General features: G+C 38.1%; 1 non-coding gene across 1 annotated transcript; it reads right to left on the bottom strand.

Moving 5' to 3' along the window:
* Positions 1-14,890: 14,890 nt before the first annotated feature.
* On the bottom strand, positions 14,891-14,994 carry LOC112780200 (small nucleolar RNA R71). The gene has a single exon (XR_003191052.1). It is a non-coding gene; the product is annotated as a small nucleolar RNA R71 (small nucleolar RNA).
* Positions 14,995-16,895: the final 1,901 nt, after the last annotated feature.

Raw genomic sequence — 16,895 nt, forward strand, 5'->3', positions numbered from 1 at the left:
TGAGAGAAAGAGAGTTATTTAAAGAATATATTACAAATTTGTGATTTCAAAGAATGACGAGGTAAGTATCAAGTAACTTTAGCTATATCCTAAGTTGAACTTGAAGGTTATGAAAGCTTGATCTGTTAATTAATCAATGATGTGATGAGAATGAATAAAAAATAGATGATGTGTTTGAGTTAGGTTGACGTTGCTTATAGATGATAATGTCGTATCTGAGTTAATTTCCAACCTTGACCTTAAGTCTAGAGTATTGTATTAGATGCCTAACGGCCTAAGCCTAACCCAATGGATATTAAAGTGTGCAGAATAGGAAATGGAGTTGTGTTGATGGTCAAGTCGGTTATGAGATTGATAATGAAAAATGAGTTTCAATTAGAGGCTCACAATGAAAAGCGAGATTGATATGAAACTTATGATGAGAATTTGAATAAATTGAGATATATGCAAGAGGTTATGATTAAGGATGATGATTATGTTATTGATGATTATGATTATGTTTATGATTATGATGATGATTTTGGTTAATGAGGATTATGATGAATGATGGTATTGGCAAGGACGGAGGTTTTGTCCCGCTTATGCAGTGTTACGGTGAGACACTTGCACCTGACAAGGATGGTGGTTTCGTCCTGCTTGTTCAGTGCTGCAGTGGTGATGTGGGAATGGTGGTTTTTGATGAGGGAAAAACGATTCCACACAAAACTCACCGGCAAGTGTACCGGATCGCATCAAGTAGTAATAACTCACAAGAGTGAGGTCGATCCCACAGGGATTGATGGATTGAGCAATTTTAGGTAGGTGATGAATTTAGTTAAGCGAATATTTGATAATTTGAGTGATTTTGATTAACAGAAGTAAAATTGCAAGAAAGTAAAAGTTGCAGAATGAAAATTAGCTGAATCTTAAAGTGCAAGAAAAGTAAATTGCAGAAACTTAAAATGCAAAAAAGTAAAAGAGCTGAAACTTAAATTGCAAGAAAAGTAAATTGCAGAAACTTAGAGTGCAAGAAATGTAAATTGATGAATCTAAATTGCTGAAAAATATAAATTGCTTGAAGAGTAAAAGGATTTGGGTACTGGGATTCAGAATTGAACAAGAAAATGCAAGCTAAAGTGAATCAGAGAGCTCTGAGATGAAGAGATTCAGCTCAGTAGCCAAACAGAAATGTAAAATTGCTTGAAGAAACAAACAGCAAGAAAACTTAGATAAATTATGAAATTCTAAAAGAGAAATTGAAGATCGAAGAAGCGCAATGAGATCAAAAATCAGATCTAGATCTCAATTACTCCCTTGACCAAGCAGAAAAGAAATTGCAGAAGAAATAAAAATGTAAACAGCAAAAGAAGCTCAGATCCAATTCTCGAATTTCCAAAACTATATGAAAGAAAAGCAAAGATGATTCTCAGATCAAGAATCAATGGAGCTCTTCAATCTCAATTCAAAAACTCAAAACAGAAAGTAGAGTTGCAGAAGAAAGAAAATGAAAACAGAAAGCAAATTAGATCCAATCCCAATTCTCCAAATTCAAAACAAATGAAAATTAAAAGTGAGAAAACTAAAATGAGCTAAAGGTTCTCTACAAATCAAATTAACTCCTATATATACACTTTCTATTTTGGTCTTTTAAAGCTTGGAGTGGGCCTTTTGATTTCGGATTTGAAGAAGCAATGGATCCGGGTGGCATTTCATTGAAAATGGGTTGGGGGTATGCTCCAGGGGAGCGCTCCGTTTTGAGTAGTGAACGTTGCGTTCACTTAGCCTTGTGTGCCTTGTCATGTGCTAAGCCTCCTTGCCTAGCGTTCAATCTTTGAACGCTATGTTCAAATTGTGAATGCTATACTTGATGAGTCTTCCTCCCCAAGGCTTGAAGCACGAAAAAGTTACACAAAGGGAGTGCTACGTTGCCTTTTCCAAACGCTGCCTCCTTGGTGCCAATCCTCCTTGCCTAGCTCTTTGGTGCGCATGCTTGGCTTCCTTGAGTGCTCCGTTCCCTCCTTTGAACACTTCCTAGCTGAGCCTTGCTCCCTTGCCAAAGAGTCACGAGAAAGGTAGGAATAGTGAACGTAGCATTCACTTCTTGGAACGCTACACTTGGTTTGCTTCGTGCGCGCCCAGCTTTCCTTGGTTCTAAGCTCGAAAAAGTGAGGGATAGTGAACATAGTGTTCACATTCTTGAACGCTACCCTTGATGATTGTTACACCATTTGGTGCATCTTGACGGAGCACTTGAAAACGTTCACTAAAGTGAACACTACGCTTAAGCTTTTGAGCGCTGCCCCTTCGAACGCAACACTTTTGCTATCATGGGCCACGCTTTTAAAAGCGTGGCCTAAGGTCCAAAGCGTGCTCAAACTTCAAAGTGTGCCCCAAAATCCTTCTTTCCTCTGTTTGAGTTAATTTGTGCTTTCTCCTTCTTTTCCTTTATCTTTTTACCTATTCATCAACCAAACAAATACATCAAAGTCTCACCAAAATCACAAGATCTTGTATCATTTATAAAATCAATTAATTCGAGCATAAAATCTATAATTTTGTGTAAAATAAATGATGTTTGATTGATTCAACATAATCATGAAAATCCACTCCAAGTACTTACTTATTGTGCAAGAAAGTGCATAAAACCTAATGAATCTAATGAAAAATGCTTGTAAAACTAGCATAAGATGACTTGTCATCACAACACCAAACTTAAACCTTGCTTGTCCCCAAGAAAGCACTAAACATGAGAAGAAATGAAGTGAACAGAGAAGTATATAGGTCCTTAGTAGATAATAGAATTTGAACCATGGGGTTTTATGCAGACAAAAAAATGCAGCTCACTTATTCCTTGCTGATAGATAAGAGATGTTTCTTTGAGGATTCACTAGAGTTGCTGTCATAATACCTTGCTCTTTGATTGATCCCTTTTTTATTTTTCCTTCTTTCTTTTGCTTAGAAAGCTTATTTCTCAATGATAACTTAGTGTCAAGTGTTGCAGCAGCCTTTTGGCTTAATTTTGCTCAACACTTCTTCACTACAGACACTTGGCTCATAATTCTTCTTAGGAACATTGATGCCCAGCATCTCTTTGGATAACTAAATGCTTTATAGCTAGGTTGCTCTTGATGATAGACTTTCGGTTGGTAATCTCTCGGATTAGTTAATCCAACTTACCAAGTTTTGAAAGACTCCTCAGAACTAATTATCCAAGCATATCCTAGTACAAAAAGCATCACAGGCATATGTCCTAAGGTCCAAGCTATTGGTGTCTAGCCTTATTGTTTGTTTCTTTGCCAATTTTTGGCTTTTACTTTATTTTTCTTTCTTACTTTGCTTTATTACCAGGGATGTTTATTAATAAAAGGTTTTATGACAGCAACCAAGTTCACACTACAAAGAACACTCTATTATGCAGCTTTTATTATTGAGCTTATCATCTTAATCAAGCAATTACCACCACAAATCTTTATTCTAATTCCTACCACATTGGACAATCACTTTCTATTTCAAAAATTTTCTCTTATTGATGCAAAAAGGGAAACAAAACATGAATTTAGAGCAGATGAGTGATAACAAGCATAATGCAAATCCTAACAAGAAAACTACTCAAGATATGAAAGTGCAGAATATAAAATATTTGGAGGCATATCATGTTTCAGATATGCATCATCCTTATTTAATTAAAACCATAAAAGGAACTCCACCACCTCTAGTTGTCGTGCTCTTTCCCTTTGCTGCATTCTCCCTTCCTCTTTGACTTCTTCTTTCTTTCTTGGGGTTCTTCAACAGGGCACCTTCGATCCCAAATTTGGTCTACCTGACCCCAGAGCCCAGCATCCTTCAATCCTTGTTGCATGTGTGCCGTATTTTTATTGGCTAGTGCTCTCTGATGGTCTACCAATTCTTGGCATTGCTCAAATGGCTTGATCTGTTGGTTCAATGCTGGCATGCTATGGAACTACATAGTCCAACTTTGCTTGAGTTGCTATATCATACGCCATTCTATCTAAGTTCCTATGCTCTCCAATTGTATGATAGATATTCTTCCATTGGTAGAGATTTTGGGTGTACTCCCTATACTTGGACTGTCGTAGGGACAATCTGTTGAATGATTCTTGAAAGTTTGTTGATTGTTCCCCTTGCCCTTCAAGAATTTTTGCCTGTAACTCTCTCTGTTGCTCCAATATCTTTAACTGGAAGTTTTCTTGCTTCTCCATCATTTGCTGTTGCCAATGCTGTTGTTGCTCACGATCCTTCAAATACTACTCTTGTTGCCTCAAGTATTGCTCCTGTTGTTGTTCCTGTACTCTCATGTATTGTTGAGATATTTTTTCAGTGGCTCTTTGCATCTGGCTCAGGTCCATTGCACTAGGAGCTTGTTCCCCCTCCACTTGTAGTCTCCTCCTTTTTCCTTGAGCTCTTCTCTCTTGCTGATTGTCAGTCTCATCAGTGACACCTTCAATGCTTTGCTTGGTGACCCATGTGCTTCCTTTTACCTTCTCAGTATTCTCATCCTCAAAGAGTACTCCTGTTCTTTTGCACAGCCTCAGAATAGTGCTTGGGTGACCAAGTCTACTTGATTTACCAGTATCCTCAGCTATTTCTTGAATGCTATCTGCGATGAGCTGCGGGACATTGACTTCTCCTCCCCTAAGTATGTAATATGTCAGGATTGCTCTCTTGATTGTGACCTCAGATGTATTTGCAGTAGGAAGGATGGATCTTCTCAGTATCTCATACCAACCTTTGGCTTCTGGTGTGAAATTCATTCTATTCAAGTGGCTTGGAGCTCCCTCTGAGTCCCTTTCCCAGTTCTTGCCTTCAAAACATAACCCATTTAATATCTCATCAAGGTCATTCTCACCCTGCAGTCTTTCCTCAAAGCTAGGTTCTCCATATGATATCACCCTTATCTGTAGGACTCTCATAATGGATGGTGGCCTGAAATCTACCTCAACCCCTCTAACGTAGCTCTTATAGGGAGGGTTGTCCTTGCTTGTCCTCACAGCGTTTGCATAAAATTCCCTTATCATGACTGCACTGATGCCTGTGAAAGGTTCACACAAAAGTTCCCATCTCCTCTCTGCCTCTATTCTTCTCATGATGGGATATTCTCCATCTTTCAGTCTGAACCCCATCTCTCTTTGATTCCATTAGCTTATAATACCTTGATTCATGGAATTGAGACTTAAATTTATTGGTATCATAGGTTGGTGGTTTGGCTACAGCTGGTTCCTTTCCTTTCCTTCTTTTGGAACTTGATGAAGCCATGAGTTAGGAAGGAAAGAAAGAAGAAGAGAAGATAGGCTTCGGTTAAGGCACGGTTGTGAGGGAAGGGATGGAAGGTAAAGTGCTGTGTGGTGTCTTTGGGTGAGAGAAGAACAATGTAAATCTTGTGGAGGATTTATCAAAGAAAGCAAAGGTGTGTGGTTTAAGGAGTGCTACTTCAAATTTATAGAAGGGAAGGCATTGTTGGAGAGAAGCATTGGTTCGGTCATGTGGCAAGGAATGGTGAGGATTGAGCAAATCATTGTTGAAGATCCATGAAATGGACGGCCTGCATGTGAAGATGAGTGAAGACAAGGATTGCTCCTCCATTGGCTGAATGTGGTTCGGCCTCCTAGGTGTTTATTCCATGCAACATTGTGCTTCCCAAACATACACATGTGACTTGCTTTTTCTCCTTGGGAAGACCGTCCATGCATGCCTTCTTTTGTCTCCTTCTCAATCTTCTTTACTCCTATCCACGTGAACAAAACAATTTGTGAGCTTAAACTTCTAAATGTCATACAATGGTGGTGTACTATATATATAAAAAGAAAATGTTGCTATGTGTTCTTCATTCATGAATAAGCAATCATGCTTCTTAGAGATTGAACAAAATTTTGGTGAACACCAAACTTGTTTTCTTCTAAGTAATCCATATAAAACCCAATGGATGTCTGTCATAATTGATATATTTATTATAAGGAACATTTTATTTGCTACTATACTACCATAAACTCAGAAAGTGATGCAATGTCTGGTTTATCTATTCATGAAGTTGAGCTTTTGAGTAAAAGTGAATTTCTTAAAATTCATAGCATATGCAGACACCAAACTTAATGTTTGGCTATATACTTAAATAGAATGAATGAGTATATACCTTAAGTTGGTTTTATGATCATTTATGCATGAAAAGCTAATTTAAAGTGCCTTTAGGCACACCAAACTTAGGAGTCAAACATATGCTTCAAAATGATGTGTGCCGTTATCAAATCCACTCATGAGAGCTCAAACTTATGCTAGAAAAACCATTAGTTATTGAAATTAAGGCAAAAACAAGAATCTTAAATCATGGGTTGCCTCCCATGGAGTGCTCTTTTATTGTCACTAGCTTGACATTGGTCCCTTGTTAGGGTGGTTGATGAGTGTGGTGCCTCAATTTGTCTCCTCTCACTGTGAGCCTTCTTCCTGTACGTTGATGATCAATCTCCACATGCTCCAATGAGAGTATCTTATTGATGGTGTAGTAATCATCAGTGCGTGGATTTGCCTTCAGTTGGTATCCTTTTGTTCTTCCACCTTTTCAGAGCTCTTTTCTTGTTCTTCTTTCCTTTCTTTGGTGGCTCTTCTGTCTTTACATCAGATTTAATGTCAGGCACTTCCTCCCCACATATCAAATCTTCAATCTCTTCCTGCTTTCTCTTTTTAGCCTTCTCATGTTCCTTACCCTCTTTTCCTTCTCCACTGTCTGTCTCTTGCTTCACAGGTGAGCTGAGGAGTGTCTTCTTGGCTTTTTCTTCCCAATGTATATCTTCCTCTTCAATCCTCATGCAGCTTTTCTCTTTGATATTGTGCTGTATTTCTTGGAAGATATTTAGAGTGATCTTCTCATCATTTACCCTCAAAGTCATTTCTCCTTGTTCAACATCAATGATGGCTCTTTCTGTCGCTAGAGGGGGCCTCCCCAAGATGATAGAATCATTCCCCTCCTCTTCTAAGTCCAGGATTACAAAGTCTGTTGGAAATATGAATTTTCCTACTCTAACCAAGAGATTTTCAATCACCCCTTGGGAATTACCAGAGATCTATCCACTAGCTCCACTGACATGTGTGTAGGCTTCACTTTTTCTATAGATAGCCTTCTCATCATGGACAGAGGCATGAGGTTAATACTGGATCCTAAATCATACAGTGCCTTGTCAATGATTGTGTCACCAATGGCACAAGGTAAGAAGAAGCTCCCAAGGTCTTTGAGCTTTCGTGGGATGCCTTCAAGGATCATTGCACTACATACTTGTGTCAAGATTACCGTTTCTTTTTCATTCTAGCTCCTTTTCTTATTGACGAGCTCTTTGAGAAATTTTGCATATAGAGACATTTGTTCCAGAGCTTCAGCAAATGGGATGTTGATCTCTAGCTTCTTAAACACTTCTAGGAACTTGGGGAACTGTTGATCTTTAAGCTCTCTGTTGAACCTTTGAGGATATGGAATGGAAGGAGTGTATGTATTTTCCTCCTTCCTCTATCATTGTGATTGTTCCTCAATAGCTTGCTTTCCTTTCTTTGAAGCTTGAGGTTCCTCTTTCTCCTTGATCTTCTCTTGGTCTTGCTTGTCTTTAAGTGTCACTTCTTCCTTGCTGCTGGCCTTATCATTCTCCACAGGCTTCTTGTTTATTTCTTTATCAGCTGGCCTCTTGTCGTTTACCAAGGTTCTTCCACTCCTTAATTGGATGGCTTTGCATTCTTCCTTGGGGTTGGGAATGGTGTCACTTGGTAGTGTATTGGTTGGTCTCTCAGCTGCTATTTGCTTGGATAATTGTCCAATTTGCCTTTCCAAATTCCTCAGTGAAGCTTCATGGTTCTTATTGGCTAGCTCTTGATGTTTCATCATCTTCTCCATTAATATCTCCAGGTTGGAGATCCTTTGAGATTCTTGGGGTGGTTGTGGTTGATTATGGGATGTTGATGGTGAATGGTAGTTATTTTGGTTAGTGGATGAGTTGTTGGGTGGATAGTAGTTGGATTGGGGTTGATTATTTTATGGTTTTCTGTATGGATTTTGGTTAGTGTTTTGATGGTTTTTATGGTTTGTGTTTCTGAAGTTGTTTTGGTTTGAGTTTCTTTGCCAAGGCTGCTGGTTTTGACTTTCTCCCCATTTCAGGTTGGGGTGGTTTCTCCAGGATGAGTTGTAAGTGTCCCCATGGAAGTCATTTGATCCAGACCCTTGATTTTGCATGTATTGCACTTGCTCTTGCTGCTGCTCTTCATAGTTTTCCTCTTGCTTGTCCCCACACCACTGATGGTTGGTTAGTCGTGCTCACTACTGCAAGTTGCAATCCATCCATTCTCTTTGACATTGTGTCAATTTGTTGTTGGAGCTGCTGGTGCATGAGTTTGTTCTGAGCTAATATAGTATCAACTCCTTTAAGCTCAAATACACCCTTCTTTGGAGCTGCTTGCCTTTCAGAGGAATAGAAATACTCATTGTTGGCCACCATATCTATGAGATCATGTGCCTCTTAAGCAGTTTTCATCATTTGCAAAGATCCTCCTGATGAATAATCCAAAGCTTTCCTTGAAGGTAAGGACAAGCCTTCATAGAAATTCTGCAACTCCACCCATTCACTGAACATTCCTTCTGGACATCTTCTGATTAGAGCTTTATAACTCTCCCAAGCTTCATATAATGACTCTCCTTCCTGCTGTCTAAAGGTTTGCACATCAGTTTTTAGCTTGATGACTCTTTGAGGTGGATAGAATTTGGCTTGAAATTTGCTAACGAAATCATCCCAGCTGGTAATGCTCTCCTTAGGGAAGGTTTCTAACCAATGTGTGGCTTTGTCTCTCAGTGAAAATGGGAATAAAAGAAGCTTATAGATGTCAGGGTTGACTCCATTGGTTTTGACAGTGTCACAGATTCTCAAAAACATAGAGAGGTGTTGGTTTGGATCTTCAGCAGCACTTCTTCCATATTGAAAATTGTTTTGAACCAGGATAATCAATTGAGGCTTGAGTTCAAAGTTATTGGCATTGACATTGGGGGTTAGGATGCTACTCCCACAATTCTTTGGGTTGGAGATAGTGTAGGAGGCTAAGACTCTTCTCTGAGGCTGGCCATTGTTGTTGGCCACACCATCAGTGTGATCTGGAATGTTATCATCCATTACTTGATCTTCCTCCTCTAATTCCTCTTCACCAAAAACTGCTTTCCCTCTTGCTTCTTTTCTCAATCTTCTGAGGGTTCTCTCGTCAAGGTTAAAAGATATGGATTCACCTCCTCTTCCTCCTGACATAAAACACAATACCAGAAACTAAAATAAAACACTCTACTGCTAGAGTGAGGTTAGTGTTAGCTTAAGCAAAAATTCAAACAGTTAGTGTGCTTAGTAAAAACAAAAAGAAAATGCTTAATCTAGATTATCACCCTACTTAATCATTGTCAATCTAAATCAATCCCCGGCAACGGCGCCAAAAACTTGATGAGGGAAAAACGATTCCACACAAAACTCACCGTCAAGTGTACTGGGTCGCATCAAGTAGTAATAACTCATAAGAGTGAGGTCGATCCCACAGGGATTAATGGATTGAGAAATTTTAGTTAGGTGATGAATTTAGTTAAGCAAATATTTGATGATTTAAGTGATTTCGATTAATAGAAGTAAAATTGCAAGAAATTAAAAGTTGCAGAATGAAAATTAGCTGAATCTTAAAGTGCAAGGAAAGTAAATTGCAAAAACTTAAAATGCAAGAAAGTGAAAGAGCTAAAACTTAAATTGTAAGAAAAGTAAATTGCAGAAACTTAAAGTGCAAGAAATATAAATTGCTGAATCTAAATTGCTGAGAAATATAAATTACTTGAAGAGTAAAAGGATTTGGGTACTGGGATTCAGAATTGAACAAGAAAATGCAAGCTAAAGTGAATCAGAGAGCTCTGAGATGAAGAGATTCAGCTCAGCAGCCAAACAGAAATGTAAAATTGCTTGAAGAAACAAACAGTAAGAAAACTTAGCTCAATTTTAAAATTCTAAAAGAGAAATTGAAGATCGAAGAAGAACAAGGAGATCAGAAATTATATCTAGATCTCAATTACTCCCTTGACCAAGCAGAAAAGAAATTGCAGAAGAAATAAAAATGAAAACAGCAAAAGAAGCTCATATCCAATTCTCTAATTCCCAAAACTACATGAAAGAAAAGCAAAGATGATTCTCAGATCAGGAATCAATGGAGCTCTTCAATCTCAATTCAAAAACCCAAAATAGAAAGTAGAGTTGCAGAAGAAAGAAAATGAAAACAGAAAGCAAATTAGATCCAATCCCAATTCCCCAAATTCAAAACAAATGAAAATTAAAAGTGAGAAAACTAAAATGAGATAAAGGTTCTCTACAAATCAAATTAACTCCTATATATACAATTTCTATTTTGGTCTTTTAAAGCTTGGAGTGGGCCTTTTGATTTTGGATTTGAATAAGCAATGGATCCGGGTGGCATTTCATTGAAAATGGGTTAGGGGTATGCTCCAGTGGAGCACTCCGTTTTGAGTAGTGGACGTTGCGTTCACTTAGCCTTGTGTGCCTTGTCATGTGCCAAGCCTCCTTGCCTAGCGTTCACTCTTTGAACGCTACGTTCAAATTGTGAATGCTACACTTGATGAGTCTTCCTCCCCATGGCTTGAAGCACGAAAAAGTTTCACAAAGGGAGCGCTACGTTACCTTTTCCAAATGCTGCCGCCTTGGTGCCAATCCTCCTTGCCTAGCTCTTTGGTGTGCATGCTTGGCTTCTTTGAGCGCTCCGTTCCCTCCTTTGAACACTACCTAGCTGAGCCTTGCTCCCTTGCTAAAGAGTCATGAGAAAGGTAGGAATAGTGAACGTAGTGTTCACTTCTTGGAACGCTACCCTTGGTTTGCTTCGTGCGCGTCTGATGAGCGGATAATTTATACGCTTTTTGGCATTGTTTTTACATAGTTTTTAGTATGTTTTTATTACTTTTTATTATATTTTTGTTAGTTTTTAAATAAAAATCACATTTCTAGACTTTACTATGAGTTTGTGTATTTTTCTGTGATTTCAGGTATTTTCTGGCTGAAATTGAGGGACCTGAGCAAAAATCTGATTCAGAGGCTGAAAAAGGACTGTAGATGCTGTTGGATTCTGACCTCCCTGCACTCGAAGTGGATTTTCTGGAGCTAGAGAAACCCAATTTCCGCGCTCTTAATTGAGTTGGAAAGTAGACATTTTGGGCTTTCCAGTAATATATAATAGTCCATACTTTGCCCGAGATTTGATGGCCCAAACTGGCGTTCAAAGTCAGCCTAAAATTTCTGGCGTAAAACGCCGAAACTGGCACTAGAATTGGAGTTAAACGCCCAAACTAGCACCAAAACTGGCGTTTAACTCCAGGAACAGCCTATGCATGAAAAAGCTTTAATGCTCAGCCCAAGCACACACTAAGTGGGCCCCGGAAGTGGATTTTTGCATCATTTACTTATTTCTGTAAACCCTAGGCTACTAGTTCATTATAAATTGGACCTTTTACTATTGTATTTTCATCTTTTGATCATCTTTGAATCATGTTTTTATGATTGAACCCTCTTTGGGAAGCTGGCCATTTGGCCATGCCTAGACCTTCTTTCACTTATGTATTTTCTACGGTGGAGTTTCTACACCCCATAGATTAGGGTGTGGAGCTTTGCTGTTCTTCATGAATTAATGCAATTACTACTGTTTTTCTATTCAATTCATAAATGTGATGATCTGTGACACTCATCATCATTCTCACCTATGAACGCGCGCCTGACAATCACCTCCGTTCTATCTGCAATAGCTTGAGTGCGTATCTCTTGGCTTTCTAATCTAAGATTAGAACCTTCGTGGTATAGGCTAGAATTACTGGCAGCCATTCCTGGGATCCGAAAAGTCTAAACCTTGTCTGTGGTATTCCGAGTAGGATCTGGGAAGGGATGACTGTGACGAGCTTCAAACCTGCGAATGTGGGGCATAGGTGACAGTGTGCAAAAAGACAATGGTCTTATTTCGACGCTAGCGGGAACCGACAGATGATTAGCCGTGCGGTAATAGCGCATATGGAATTGTTTTCATCCGAGAGGATCATACAGCTTGCCATGGAAATGAGTATGAATGATTGGATGAAGGCAATAAGAAAGCAGAAGTTCAGGAGCAACAAAGCATCTCCATACGCTTATCTGAAATCCTACCAATGAATTACATAAGTACTTCTATCTTATTTTCTGTTTTAATTATATTTTAATTATCAGAACCTCAAAACCATTTGAATTCGTCTAACTGAGATTTACAAGCAAGACCATAGCTTGTTTCAAGCTGACAATCTCCGTGAGATCGACCCTTACTCACGTAAGGTATTACTTGGACGACCCAGTGCACTTGCTGGTTAGTTGTGCGAAATTGCAAAAGTGTGATTGTGATTTCGTGCACCATGTTTTTGGCGCTGTTGCCGAGGATTGTTCGAGTTTGGACAACTGACGGTTCATCTTGTTGCTCAGATTAGGCAATTTTATTTTAATTTTAAGCTTTTTGTTTTTATTCTTTTTATTTTCGAAAAAAATTTTCAAAATAAAATAATTAATTATGTTCTTCAGAGTTTTTAAGAACGAATTCTAGAGTTTCATGAGATATGTTAAATCCTGGCTGGCTGTTAAGCGATGTCTAATCTTTTGGACCGAGGTTTCACTTATCCTTAGAAGAGCTTCTTTGTATTTCTCATCAATGTAGCTGTTGTATGTAATGTTCTGCTGAAGCTTGGCTGGCTATTGGCCATGTCTAAATTTTTGGACCGAAGCTTTCACATAAAGCTTGACTGGCTATTAAGCCATGTCTAAAATTTTGGACCGAAGCTTTAGACTAACATTGCATGATTCCTGGAATTCATATTAAAAATTTTGAATTTATTTATTCTTTCTTTTTCCAAATAATTTTTGAAAAATACAAAAAAATCTCATAAAATCATAAAAACCAAAAATTTTGTGTTTCTTGTTTGAGTCTAGTTTCAAATTTTAAGTTTGGTGTCAATTGCATATTTTTTTTAAATTATCTTGAAAATTCTCAAAAAAAATTTCATGCATTATGTTCTTCATTGATCTTCAAGTTATTCTTGATGATTCCCTTTGTCTGATCTTTAAATTCTCTTGTTTTGTGTCTTTTGTTGTTTCACATGTGCATTCTCAATATGTTAGTGTCTTAATATGAAAATTTCTAAGTTTAGTGTCTTGCATGCATTGTTTATTTGATCTTAGTTATTCATGATTAGTTTCATTTTGTTGTTGTTCTCTCTCATCATTAAAACTTCAAAAAAAATTCAAAATTATGTCTTTTCAAGTCCATAATACAGAGAATTGAAGATTCAGAACATACAGTAGAGGAATTGCAGAGAAAAAGCTGGGCGTTCAAAATGCCCAATGAGGAAGGAATTCTGGCGTTTAAACGCCAGCCAGGGTACCTAGCTGGGCGTTAAACGCCCAAAAGGGTAGTACTTTGGGCGTTAAACGCCAGAATGGATGCCATTCTGGGCGTTTAACGCTAGGATAGCATCAAGGAGGTAATTTTGTTTTCAATTCAAATCTTTTTCAATTTTGAAAGTTTTAAAACTAATTTTTTAAAATCTTATCTTTTTCATATCCTCTCTTATCAATCATATCTTTTTCAAAATCATATCTTTTTAAATTATTTTTCAATATTTTCGAAAATCCTTGCTACAATTGATGATTTGATTCAAAAATTTCAAGTTGTTACTTGCCTATTAAGAAAGGTTCAATATTTGAATTTTAGAATCATATCTTCTAAATTTCTTGTTAGCCAAGCCATTAATTTCCAATCATATCTTCTCAATCATATCATCAATTTAAAATTTTTTAAAATTTTTTTCAATCATATCTTCTCAATCATATCTTCTCAACCACATCTTTTTCAAAATAATTTTCAATAATATCTTTTTTATTACTGATTTCAAAATATTTTTCAAAATCACCTAGCTACTTTTCTCTCTAATTTTCAAAAATCACTAACCACTTTTTCAAAAATATTTTTAATTAAGTAATTTATTTAGTTTTTAAATTTCATTTTATTTTCCTTTCTAAATTTTCGAATTCTAACTACATTTTAAAATAAAAAAATATTTTCCTTTTATTTTAATTTAAATTCAAATTCTTCCCCCCTCCTCACCTTATTCTATTTAAGGACTAACACTCCTCCTCAATTAACAATTCGGACTCTCTCCTTCTTCGTAAGTTCGAATTCTCCTCTCTACCTCATCCTTGCATTCTTCTTTTCCTCTGACACATTAAGGAATCTCTATACTGTGACATAGAGGATTCCATACTTTCTTTGTCTTCTTCTTTATCATATGAGCAGAAACACAGATAAAGGCATTCTTGTTGAAGCTGATCCTGAACCTGAAATGACTCTGAAGAGGAAGCTAAGAGTAGCTAAAGCACAAAACTCTGAAGAGGACCTGACAGAAATTTTTGAAAAGGAAGCAGACAAAACAAACATGGCTGAACCCAACAACAATGGTGGAGATGCAAGGAAGATGCTTGGTGACTTTATTGCACCCTCTTCTGACTTCTGTGGAAGGAGCATCTCAATTCCCGCAATTGGAGCAAACAACTTTGAGCTTAAACCTCAATTAGTTTCTCTAATGCAACAGAATTGCAAGTATCATGGACTTCCATTGGAAGATCCTCATGAGTTTTTAGCTGAATTCTTGCAAATCTGTGACACTGTTAAGACCCATGGGGTTGACCCTGAGGTCTACAGACTTATGCTCTTCCCTTTTGCTGTAAGAGACAGAGCTAGGACATGGTTGGACTCTCAACCTAAAGAAAGCCTGAACTCCTGGAAAAAGCTGGTCAATGCCTTCTTGGCAAAGTTCTTTCCACCTCAAAAATTGAGTAAGCTTAGAGTGGAAGTCTAGACCTTCAGACAGAAGGAAGGTGAATCCCTTTATGAAGCTTGGGAAAGATACAAGCAATTGATCAGAAGGTGTCCTTCTGGCATGCTTTCAGAATGAAGCATCATATGCATATTCTATGATGGTCTGTCTGAACTATCCAAGATGTCATTGGACAATTCTGCTGGTGGATCTCTTTATCTGAAGAAGACACCTGAAGAAGCTTAGGAACTCATTGAAATGGTTGCAAACAACCAATTCATGTACACTTCTAAAAGAAATCCTGTGAACAATGGGACAACTCAAAAGAAAGGAGTTATTGAGATTGATACTCTGAATGCCATATTGGCTCAGAACAAAATATTGACTCAGTAAGTCAATATGATTTCTCAGAGTCTGTCTGAAATGCAAGCTGCGTCAGGCAGTACTAAGGAAGCTTCCTCTAAAGAAGAAGCCTATGACCCTGAGAACCTTGCAATAGAAGAGGTGAATTACATGGGAGAATGATGAGCGGATAATTTATACGCTTTTTGACATTGTTTTTAGTATGTTTTTAGTAGGATCTAGTTACTTTTAGGGATGTTTTTAATAGATTTTGTGTTAAATTCACATTTCTGGACTTTACTATGAGTTTGTGTGTTTTTCTGTGATTTCAGGTATTTTCTGGCTGAAATTGAGGGACTTGAGCAGAAATCAGATTCAGAGGTTGAAAAAGGACTGCTGATGCTGTTGGATTCTGACCTCCCTGCACTCAAAGTGGATTTTCTGGAGCTACAGAACTCGAAATGGCGCGCTTCCAATTGCGTTGGAAAGTAGACATCCAGGGCTTTCCAGCAATATATAATAGTCCATACTTTGGCCAAGAATAGACGACGTAAACTGGCGTTCAACGCCAGCTTTCTACCCAAATCTGGCGTCCAGCGCCAGAAAAGGATCCAAAACTAGAGTTGAACGCCCAAACTGGCACAAAAACTGGCGTTCAACTCCACAAATGGCCTCTGCACGTGCAACACTTAAGCTCAGCCCAAACACATACCAAGTGGGCCCCGGAAGTGGATTTATACATCAAATACTTACTCATGTAAACCCTAGTAGCTAGTTTATTATAAATAGGACCTCTTACTATTGTATTAGACATCTTTGGATTACCTTATGATCCTTTGATCACATTTTAGGGGGCTGGCCATCTCGGCCATGCCTGGACCTTCACTTATGTATTTTTAACGGTAGAGTTTCTACACTCCATAGATTAAGGTGTGGAGCTCTGCTGTTCCTCAAAGATTAATGCAAAGTACTACTGTTTTCTATTCAATTCATCTTATTTCGCTTCTAAGATATCCATTCGCACCTAAGAACGTGATGAAGGTGATGATTATGTGTGACGCTCATCATCCTTCTCCCTTATGAACGCGTGCCTGACAAACACTTCTGTTCTACATGAATTAAGCTAGAATGAATATCTCTTAGATCTCCTAACCAGAATCTTCGTGGCGTAAGCTAGAATGATGGCGGCATTCAAGAGAATCCGGAAGGTCTAAACCTTGTCTGTGGTATTCTGAGTAGGATTCAATGATTGAATGACTGTGACGAGCTTCAAACTCGCGATTGTTGGGCGTTAGTGACAGACGCAAAAGGAGGGTGAATCCTATTCCAGCATCATCGAGAATCGACAGATGAATAGCCGTGCCGTGACAGGGTGCGTGAGCATATTATTCACTGAGAGGAGGGGATGTAGCCACTGACAACGGTGATGCCCTTGCATAAAGCCAGCCATGGAAAGGAGTAAGACTGATTGGATGAAGATAGCAGGAAAGCAGAGGTTCAGAGGAACGAAAAGCATCTCCATTCGCTTATCTGAAATTCCTACCAATGATTTACATAAGTATCTCTATCTCTATTTTATTATATAATATTCGAAAACACCATTATCACTTTATATCTGCCTGACTGAGATTTACAAGGTGACCATAGCTTGCTTCATACCAACAATCTCCGTGGGATTCGACCC

Source organism: Arachis hypogaea, chromosome 19 (genome assembly GCF_003086295.3).
Source record: "Arachis hypogaea cultivar Tifrunner chromosome 19, arahy.Tifrunner.gnm2.J5K5, whole genome shotgun sequence".
Taxonomy (NCBI): Eukaryota; Viridiplantae; Streptophyta; class Magnoliopsida; order Fabales; family Fabaceae; genus Arachis; species Arachis hypogaea.